The sequence below is a fragment of the Eumetopias jubatus genome, unplaced genomic scaffold (genome assembly GCF_037043125.1).
Source record: "Eumetopias jubatus isolate StellerSeaLion01/CBP00866 unplaced genomic scaffold, mEumJub1_p1.0 scaffold_7, whole genome shotgun sequence".
NCBI lineage: Eukaryota > Metazoa > Chordata > Mammalia > Carnivora > Otariidae > Eumetopias > Eumetopias jubatus.
Window position 1 is genome coordinate 111,495,332 of NW_028274813.1, and position 11,499 is coordinate 111,506,830.

The window sequence follows — 11,499 nt, forward strand, 5'->3', positions numbered from 1 at the left end:
GTCAGTTATGAAAGACCACATAGTGTATGATTCCATGTACAGGAAATGTCGAGAACTGGCAAATCCATGGAGACAGAAAGTAGATTAGTGGTTGCCAAGGTGCTGGGGAAAGGGGAAATGGGAAGTGACTCATGGGCGCAGGTTTCTTTTTGGGGTCATGAAACCGTTCTGGAATTAGCCGGTGGGGAGAGCGGTGCAACTTGGTGAATACATTAAAAGCGACTGAATTGTACACTTTAAAAGGGTGAATCTTATGGTATGTGGATTATATCTCAAGGAGGTGGAGAGGGAGGAGAGAAACCTGGGACCCGAAGAAGCACAACACTTAAAGATTGTGTGCAGGAGAGGGTCCCCCTGAGGAGACTAGGAGAGAGAGAGCTGAGAGCTAGAAAGAAACCTAGGGGTAGGGGTTGTCATGGAAGCCCAAGGAATGTGTCAGAAGGAGGAATAGGAATCAGTGGTTGCTGAGAGGCAGGTAGGAGGAAGACTGAAGGCTGTCGATTCAGCAGCAAGGACACGGTGGGTCACTTCGGCAATCTCGGTGGGGTAGTCGGGGTATGAATCCAGACTCGGGTGCTAAAGGCCCGCTCCTCCTTCCTCCCTCCCAGGCTGGTGACCGCATCCCAGGGGCGGACCGTGAGGGCAGGTCTCTGAGTACGAGTGAGGATGCTGCTGAGCGCAAGTCAGGGGCCAGCCCGGCGCCACGCCAACCTCGGATCCTGCTGCCTTGCTCCCAGTGAAAGCCGGCGGAGATGCTGGAGGACGGGAGAAGGTTCCCTGCGGGGCGGGGGCTACCCGCGCCCGCAGCCCCACCGCGCCCGCAGCCTCACTGCCGGGCCCGCCCCGCCCCGGCGTCCTCACCTGCCGCTCCTCCAGCCCCGGCGCGCGTCTGCCGCAGCCCGGGAGGCACCGGTCCGTTTTGGACGCCTGCCTCCGCAGGGGATGGGAAGCCCGGGGTCACCCAGCGCCAGAGGGCGGCCACACCCGGAATTCCAGCCTGGCACTGAGCTCAGCTCCCCGAGGCGGCGGCCGGGCGCCAGCGATCCCGCCCGGCCGGCCGGCCCAGCCTCCGAGGGGGCTGATGCGCCCTGAAGCGTTTAGGGCAAAAGCTGGTGCGGACGGGGCGTGCTGTCCAGAGTGCAGCACGCCCCGCCGCACCTCCGGTCCTCTCCAAAAAGGGATCCAGCGCCCCACCCGAGGTCCCCTTTCGGATCGGTGTCCCGCACCAAACCTGGTAGCTGGCCCGGATTTAGGACGGCCCAAAGCTGCACAACTGGGCTCCCCCAAGCTGTGCTGCGGCGAAGGGTTCAGATTCCTGAGCCATGACCTAGTCTTACGGGGCTTGCTGGGTCCTGGGACCTCTTCCTCCAGGGAGAACTCCAGGTGGCCGAACTGGTGGAAACCCCCGGAACACCTGCTCTCGCCCCTATTATTCAACAATGTTCTGAAGGTTCTAGCCATTGCACAGAAGCAAGAAAAAGAAAGAAAATGTTTAGACACTAAGAAGAGAGAAATTCTATTATTTATTTATTTATTTTTAAGTAAGCTCTACGTCCAAAGTGGGGCTTGAACTCACGACCCCGAGAAGAGTAGTATGCTCCATCGACTCAGCCAGCCAGGCACTCCCCCAAAAAGAGAGAATTTTTATTTGAAAGATGGTGAGGTAAACTATCTAGAGAACACAATCAACTGAAAACAAACAAAAGAAAATGGCCCAGACCACTCATATTTTGGCAGTAAGCTGGGTAGAGCTGTGGTGGGGATAGACACATAGTGAGTTCTTATGGAGTTTATTATTCTAGGGGTTATAAGATCAACATAAAAGTCAATAGATTCTCTGTAGACCCACAGTAAAAAAATATATATATAAAATATATATAATTATATAATATATATAAATATATAAAAGTCATAAAATATATTTGGGAAAATGATTCTATTCACATGGAAACACATATAAAATACCCAAGAATAAACTTTTAAAATGTCGAAAGTCCATGAGAAGAAAACCATAAACCTTTTTTAAAAGACATAAAAGACTTGAATAAAATGTTCTTGAGTGGGAAGATACAAAGTTTTAAAGGAGTGAATTTATCTCAAATTTAATGCAAGGGCTTGCCTTACCAGATGTCAGAACAAACTACAAAGCTAGAGCAATCAAAATACCATGGTATTTATAGGAAACAAACTGAGGGTTGCTGGAGGGGAAGCAGGTGGGGGGATGGGGTAACTGGGTGATGGACATTAAAGAGGGCACGTGATGTAATGAACACTGGATGTTCTATGCAACTGATGAATCAGTGAATTCTACCTCTGAAACTAATAATGCACTATATGTTAATTAATTGAATTTAAATAAAATAAAATTTAATTAAAAAAAAAAAACAAAATACCATGGTATTTATCAGCTTAAGAAAGATGAACAGATCCTAACAGGGAGTCCAGAACATGATCTATGGCTATCCGAGAATTTAGTATATGATAAAGAAGGTGTTCCAAATAAGTAAGAGAAGAATGGATTGTCCAATAAATGGTATTGAGGCACCCATCATTCACAAAAATAAATTCCAAGGAGAGTAAACATCCAAATATTTTCTAAATCAATAAAGAACTAAAAATAGAGGAGAGTATTAAAATATTAGGAAAGATTTTTCTAAGCAAGATATAAAACCCAGAACACATAAAATATTTAATGGCATAAAAATTAAAAACTTTGTACATTTAAACAAAGAATTGATATTTTTAAACATATAATGAACTTATCCAAGTCAGCAAAAGGAAGTAAACGATCTAATAGAAAAGCGAGCAAAGAATATTGAAGAGGCAAGTCACAAAATAATATTTCTCATAACTATATTATTGTTAAGCACTAAAAAATTTATAGTGCTCAGTCCCACCAACGATTTATTACAAATCTACAGATCCTTTGATCCAACAACTCCATCTCACATAACTCGGCATAAGGAAATAAATGGACAAGTAGGCAAAAATTTGTATTCATATGGTTAACAATTATGGTGAAAAAGTGGGAATACCTAAATGATATGTTATCAATATCATAGATTCCTATGCAATTGACTACAAGAGTGGAGTACAGCTGCATGGGCTCAGAGAGAAAAAGGCCCAAAATGTGTTGTTTAGTGAAAAGTAGGTACAGATTAGTAAGGAAAATATAATTAATCCATTTATAAAATTTAACCTTCTATACCTAAGGGTATGTATCAAACAACAGTGATTATATCTTGTGTGACAATTATAGGGTGATTTTTACTCTCTTTTTTAAAGATTTTATTAATTTTTCTGACAGAGAGCACACACAAGCAGGGGGAGGGGCAGAGAAAGAGGGAGAAGCAGACTCCCCGCTGAGCAGGGAGCCCGATGCGGGACTCCATCCCAGGACCCTGGGATCATGACCTGAGCCGAAGGCAGATGCTTAACCAACTGAGCTAGCCAGGTGCCCCTGATTTTTACTCTCTTTAATTTCTCTTTTATTTAAACTTATTAAAACAGGCATGTAATACTTTCAAAATCAGCAAAACACAAGAAAGATTGTTCTTAATATTTAAAGTAAAAGGAATAAATGATATCATCTTTTTTACTTATTACATGTCAAAGGCTTAAAAGCTTAATAATATCTACTGTTGATCAACATGCTGATGAATGGGCAGTCTCACCCACTACTATGTGATAGGGCAGTGTGAGAAAAGGTACATACACTTCATATGTAGATACCTGTCAGGCCCATAAATTCCAACTCTAGCAATTTATTCTTAGAAAATAACTGGACACAAATTTAAACGTATAAGAATGTTCACTGAACTGTAGTTAGAAGAAAAAAAGAATAAGCCAGGAACAAATTGTGGTTTATTCATGGAGGAAAGGCTATGGAACAAAATGATATTTATCGGGGCACCTGGGTGGCTCAGTCATTAAGTGTCTGCCTTGGGCTCAGGTCCCAGGGTCCTAGGATCGAGCCCCACATTGGGCTCCCTGCTCGGCGGGAAGCCTGCTTCTCCCTCTCCCACTCCCCCTGCTTGTGTTCCTGCTCTTGGTGTCTCTCTCTCTGTCAAACAAATAAATAAAATCTTAAAAAAAAAATAGGGGCGCCTGGGTGGCTCAGTTGGTTAAGCGACTGCCTTCGGCTCAGGTCATGATACTGGAGTCCCGGGATCGAGTCCCACATCGGGCTCCCTGCTCGGCAGGGAGTCTGCTTCTCCCTCTGACCCTCTTCCCTCTCGTGCTCTCCATCTCTCATTCTCTCTCTCTCAAATAAAATCTTAAAAAAAATAAATAAAATCTTTTTTTTTAAAGATTTTATTTATTTATTTGACAGAGAGAGACACAGCGAGAGAGGGAACACAAGCAGGGGGAGTGGGAGAGGGAGAAGCAGGCTCCCCGCCGAGCAGGGAGCCCGATGCGGGGCTCGATCCCAGGACCCTGGGATCATGACCTGAGCCAAAGGCAGACGCTCAACGACTGAGCCACCCAGGCGCCCAAATAAAATAAAATCTTAAAAATAAATAAATAAAATGATACTTATCGAGGTATTTATTAAAACTAAATCTATATGAACATGAAAGGATAGCATTACATAACATTGGGGAAAGCATTATATAGAACAGCATGCATAATAAAATATATGTGGGAAAGATGCTCACCAAAATTCCAACAATATTTTTCCCCATGAGTTGGATTTTAGGTGTTTTTTTAAATTTTCTTCTTTATACTTTTCTGTATACTCTGCCTGAATTTTATGATCACAATACACTATTTTCATTTGGTGGAAAGAATAAAAAGGAAGAAAAAGGATACAACAAGAAAAAAACATGTTTCAAAGGCACAAGAATATTAACTAATAGACACCTCTGAAATGCCCGATTTCTAAAACTTCATTCTTCTTACATGAAAACCCTTAGAATCCAACAGAAAAAGAAACCTTGATTTTAAAAACGAACTTTGCCAAATCTCCGCATGTGATAAAACTGCACAAAACTAAACACACACACACACACACACACACACACATACACACGAGTGCATATAAAACCGGTGAAATCTGAATAAGGTCAATGGGTTATATCAATGTCAATTTTCTGATTGTGCCATGGTGTTCTCCTTATGCAGGATGTTACCACTGGGAGAAACTGAGTGAAAGGTACATGAGATCTTTGTATTATTTCATACAATTGCATGTGAATCTACAATTACCTCAAAATATAAAGTTTATTTCAGAAAAATAAACTTTGTACCTTCAAAAGGAAAACAGACCAAGATTTCTTAAAGCTGGGGCTGGATCATCATAGGCCTGGTCTCAGATTCTCAAAGCTGGAAGCACTGCAGGGAAACTAACTTTTGGTGAGCACCTACTGTGTCTCAGGCCCTTACACGGCCTGAGAACCTTTGAAGCGGCCGCTGTGACTCTGTTTTACGGACGAAGAAAGGGAGGCTCAGAGCCAGTAGTAATTCAGTAGCGGAGAAAGGATTTGAATCCAGGTCTTTCGCTCAGCCTATTCCTATTATTCTATCACAGTGACTACATATCTGAGAATGACTTAAAAGAAAAAAAAACACAAAACTGGAACTCCTGGGTGGCTCAATTGGTTAAGTGTCTGCCTTCGGCTCAGGTCATGATCCCCAGGTCCTGGGATTGAGTCCCACATCGGGCTCCTTACTCAGCGGGGAGCCTGCTTCTCCCTTTGCCTCTGCCTGCCACACCCCCTGCTTCTGCATATGCTCTCTCTCTCTGACAAATAAATAAAATCTTAAAAAAAAGAAAGAAAGAAAGGAAGGAAGGAAGGGAGGGAGGGAGGAAGAAAGAGAGGAGAAAGAAAGAAAGAAAGAAAGAAAGAGAGAGAGAGAGAGAAAGAAAGAAAGAAAGAAAAAGAAAAGAAAGAAAGAGAAAGAGAAAGAAAGAAAGGAAGGAAGGAAGGAAGGAAGGAAGGAAGGAAGGAAGGAAGGAAGGAAGGAAGGAAGAAAGAAAGAAAGAAAGAAAGAAAGAAAGAAAGAAAGAAAGAAAGAAAAAGAAAGAAAGAAAGAAAGAAAGAAAGGAAGAAAGAAAGAAAGAAAGAAAGAAAGAAAAAGAAAGAAAGAAAGAAAGAAAGGAAGGAAGGAAGAAAGAAAGGAAGGAAGAAAAGAAAGGTGTTACCCACATCAATGAACTTGGTATAAGGAAATAGTCCAGTGGGTAGAAAAAAAGAAAAGGTAAAGTTGCAATCAGGCACAAGGAATTTAAAAATGTGTACCTACATGTGAATATCATCCATCAGGTGTGTCATGCAGAAAGTTCTGTTAGAAAGTTCTTTCCAACACCTAAATGGTCCTCGTTCTAACTAGTGATCCTTCACCAAGGAACAAACCTTTGTCATCCTGTTCCTTCCTCGAAAAAACTAGATCTCCACTGTTGCTGCTATACCTCAATGACCAAATAGCTGAAGAAAAGACATTTCTTTATAGAAAGAGTCAAGCTAAGGGCGCCTGGGTGGCTCAGCCGGTAGAGCAAGCGACTCTTGATCTCAGAGTTGTGAGTTCAAGCCCCATGCTGGGTCTAGAGATTAGTTAAAAATTGCAAGGAAGAAAAAAGAAGAAGAAGAAATGGAAGGGGAACCTAAAGATTACAAAAGATTATAGAGACATAGATACAGAGATTCAGTATGTTAACCAATTGCATAAACCTCATTCAGGTCGTTATTAAACCAAACAAAAGGTACAAACATGTATATGAGACAATGGGGGAACTTTAAATGCTAACTCATTGATGATTTTAAGGAGTTACTGTTATTTTTTAGGTGTGGTAACAGTATTGTAGTTATATTTTTTAAAGGCTTGATCTTTTATAGGTACACACGGAAATAGTTGTGGATAAAATAATATCTTAGATTTGCTTCAAAATAATCCAGGAGTGAGAGAGGAGGGAGGTATATATGAAACAACAATAATTACCATAACTTGGTAATTATTGGAGCTGGGTGATGGGCACATCCTGCTTACTATACTATTCTCTCTTTTTATATATGTTTGAATTTTTCTGCAATAAAAGGATTTAACAATGAAAAACACAAGCATTTTTCAACTTGTTTGGTAGTCAAGGAAGCCCAGTATGAATATCAATTCTGAGGTAATGTCACTGGGTTGTTTTATTTTGTTCTTAACTTAAAAAAAAAAAAAAGATTTTTTTATTGGGCACCTGGGTGGTTCAGTCAGTTAAGTATCTGCGTTCAGCCCAGGTTGTGATGCCGGGGTCCTGGGATCGAGCCCCGCGCTGGGCTCCTTGCTCAGTGGGGATGCCTGTTTCTCCCTCTCCCTCCGTCCCTGCTTGTGCTCTCTCTCTCTGTCAAATGAATAAATAAAATCTTTAAAAAAAAGTTTGATTGATTTATTTGAGAGAGAGAGAGAGCTCGTGCATGGGCATGGGGAGGGGCAGAGGAGAGAGAGAGGAAAAGCAGACTCCCCGCTGAGCAGGGAGCCCAACATGGGGCTCCATCTCAGGATCCTGCGATCATGACCTGAGCCGAAAGCAAGATGCTTCACCAACTGAGCCACCCAGGCGCCCCTGTCGCTGGGTTGTTTTACAATAACATTTCTGGATAGTCCTTCAAAATTCAAAAATTATTTGAATTTCAGGCCTCCCGTACTTTGTGTGGCCCGGGTGAGTATGGGCAAGTTTTGAGTAATCCAGTTAATGTTAACACATATTAGAAACATTTAAAGTTTTTTCTACAGAAGAGAGAACGAACATCCTTGTAACTGGTCACAGTTGTTTGCTCAGGCATACCACCCATGCTGCTCTGACCCTGAGTCAGAAAACAAGACGGTTGCCAATGGAATGAAATGCCAGTACAATTTTGACAATTACTTAATATACCATTGATGTGCCTGTTAGGAGGAAACGGAATTCGTGTTCGATTTAAACTAATTATTTTTATTTTTTTAAGATGTATTTATTTATTTGAGAGAGAGTGCAAGAGAGTGGGGATGGGGTGGGACAGAGGGAGAGGGAGAGAGAGAGACTTAAGCAGACTCTGCGCTGAGTGTGACGTGGGGCTCCATCCCATGACCCTGAGCTCATGACCTGAGCCAAAACCCAGAGTCAGATGCTTCACCAACTGCACCACCCAGGTGCCCCTGATTTAAACCTAATCCTTTATGTGCTGCTTATTTCAGATTAAAATAGAAATAGTGTGGGGCGCCTGACAGGCTCAGTCAGTGGAGCATGCGACTCTTGATCTCAGGGTTGTAAGTTCGGGCCCCACGTTGGGTGTAGAGATTACTTAAAAAGGAAAAAAAAAGAAAGAAATAGTACCAGCCAGGGGCGCCTGGGTGGCTCAGCTGGTTAAGCGACTGCCTTCGGCTCAGGTCATGATCCTGGAGTCCCGGGATCGAGTCCCACATCGGGCTCCCTGCTCAGCGGGGGGTCTGCTTCTCCCTCTGACCCTCTTCCCTCTCGTGCTCTCTGTCTCTCACTCTCTCTCTCTCAAATAAATAAATAAAATCTTTAAAAAAAAAAAAAAAGAAAAGAAAAGAAATAGTACCAGCCCAGAAACACGTCTGTTTAAAAAAACTCACCATGTGATTTTCTAGTGGATATGAAACATCAGCTGAGGGAACATGCGGTTAGGACTAGCACTTGAAGAGTGGTTCAACCTCCTCCACGGGTTATTAAAACTCCAGTCCTAAATTAGGACCAAGCATTTCTAAACCAGTAAAAATGTGTAGCTGTGGCAGGGAGAGGGGAGGAACCAGCTTACTCTATAGAGGCTTACATTCTTTGGAAAAAACCTTCCTTCTGGAATCTGTGCAATAGGAGGCAGGTACCCCTCGGGGTGGGGGGCAGTTACTCCTTATCACACAGGAAGCTCCATTCCCAGGGGCCTCTGCTCTCCCCTCCTCCTTCCTTTCCTACATGAGTAAACACCTGGGGGATTCATCAAAGCTTCAAAGTTTGGTGACAACAGACAGTGACAGATTGGTGCCCTGCAGCCCAAGTGAATGGCAGCACGGTGGCCCAGACCGATTTCAGGCCAAACTTACACTTGGCACCAGAGGCAGCTGCAGAAATGTAGGGGCCTATTTTCATTTTTCAGGAAAGGAGAAAAGCAAGTTATTTTCTGGTGTCCAAACTCAAACACTGGACACTGTATCAAGTGGAATGCTGCGCCGTTTTCCATTTCATGGGCCTGTGTTTGTGTTTATTAAGTTATCTGCCCAACGTGGGGCTTGAACTCATGACCCTGAGATCAAGAGTCACATGCTCCACCAACTGAGCCAGCCAGGCGCCCCTTGATTTCATGGACTTTCTATAGGGAGTCATAGCAAAGAAGAAATTATGTGAAGAAATAAAGCACCTCCAGAAATTGAGGGGAAATTGAGGCAAATTAGCAGAATCACTGAATGACATCATAGAGAAGGCCCTTGGGAGCCTACAATCCAGTCTCCTTACCTTATGATGATAGCAAAGTAGACCCAGAGAGGGGACCTGACTTTTCCCAAGTCTCACAGCATGAGGCTTAAGACTCACTTCTGATTCCCGGAGCAAGGCTCTTCATGCTGGTCCGATAAACAAGATATGTGGCAGTGCGGGGGGGAGGGGGTGGCCAAAACCACAGCTTAACCAGGTTAAGGACTGGGCGGAGCCACCTAAGCAGGCACTTGAAAGAGCTTCAGGGAGGCCGGCTGGCATAAACCCATCCGAGTACTGCCGACCTCAACCTCAGGGGGTCATCTTAGGTGGATGAATTGGCACACAGGTCTTTCTGGTCTGCATCAAGGCTTTTGAGGACCCACCTAAGTTCAGAAATTTGAAAGTAACCTGTAACATCAAGGCATGGATCGGGCCGGGCTGTCCCCTCTAGGCTAATTCTGAAATTTCTCCCTAAGGCAAGTCGGGAAGAACTTCGACTTGGTCCCAGCTGAAACTCTCACTGAAGCTGGGTGGCAGCCTCCACCAGCTTTGCCCTCTAGACCTGTCCATTTGCCTCAGGGATGCTCACTGCTTACCTGGCCCTGTCAAACTGTAACCTCAAACCTGAGAGTGTCTGTCAGCGTGGGCTGGACTCTGGCCAGCAACATCAGAGGGCTGTGGAGGGGGTATCCTGGCCCTCTCACTACAGGACGGGAGGGACACCCTCTACGCCACCTCTCCCTGCAACCCCATAAATCTTTGAGAGGCGCTGGACTTTGGAGCCAGCTAGAGATGTACATGGGGCGAAGACATCACAGATTGTCAGGGCACTCTGTCTTATTCCCTAGGAGCCTGACCCCTGCAAGGATGGGGGCACCCTTAAACAGCCATGAGGAGGGGGGAGACAAGCAAAGCAAGTAAGAGCAAATGACAGCTGGGTAGAGACCCACCAGCCTCTGAAAACAGGGCAGAGGGAGCCCCTAAGGATTCAGCCAGTTCCATACACCTGTGTAGAGTGGGCACAGGACTCACACATTCACCCCTACCTTCCCCAGTGCTAGCTGGCCAGGGGAGCCAGGCTGCCCTCCAGAGCTCAGACTGTGGGGCTTGGGACCTGAGCAAGGGCAGGAACTTGCTACAGCTTCATTCACTGCCTCTGTCTTCCCTAAATAATCCCGCCCGCAGCACCCAAGACCTCAAGGAGCGAGGCCACAGTTCTTGGTGTCACCTGAAACCCCACTCCAGCCTGCCCAGCCTCCTTGCCCCTTGCCCAGCTGCAAGAACTTTCCTTCCTCCCAAAGCGACTTTGGATCAGGTCTCCCGGCTGAGAGACCGGCCCCAGCGCGCCCGATCGGGACGGGCCTGGCGCACGGGCGCGGCTGGGTCGTGCCGGGACAGCTCCACGCTGCCTCCTGGGCCGCCGCGGGCCACTACAACTGCAGTCCCGGCTGGGCGAGGAGAGAGGCTGACCCCTCCGAGAGCCAGCAGGGAAGCGCCAGACTTGGGGTGCGGGGCAGTCAGGACGAGGGAATCGGTTTGGCTGGTGAATAAACGAATGAGGGAATGAATGAATGAATGAGAACGCGGTTGAAAGAACAGCTATGGTGGCGGAGACGCGGTAAGAGGCGTCCCAAGGAGGGTGCCCATCCTGATGCCGCCCGGACTTCTCTCATCCCCCAGGTACGGGGAGCCGACAGCCAGGCCATCTATCGCCTCGCCAACACCTCGCAGTCCCCGGAGGCGCCCGGGCCCGCGCTGCGCAGCTCTGGAGCGGAGCCCAAATGCCGGTGGCCGGGAAGTGCCTGCCCCACGGCCAGAATGTGCCTAGGCGCAGGGGCCCCCCGCGGCCGCCTCGCCCCGCCAGGCAGCGCCCCTCGCGGCAGCCCCCGGACCCCCCGCCCGTCCCCCAGCCCAGCCCGCGGGCCTCAGCCCCTTACCTGCCCGCCTCGGCCGCCTCGCCCCGGCTCAGAGCGGTCATCGCGGCGCCTCCAGAGAGCGCCGGGAACCGCGCGGCCAGACCCCGCGCCTGTCGGCCCGCCCCCGCCCCCCGCCCCGAGGGCCCGCCCCAGCCCGCCCATTGGCTGCTCGCGCGGGACGAGCCC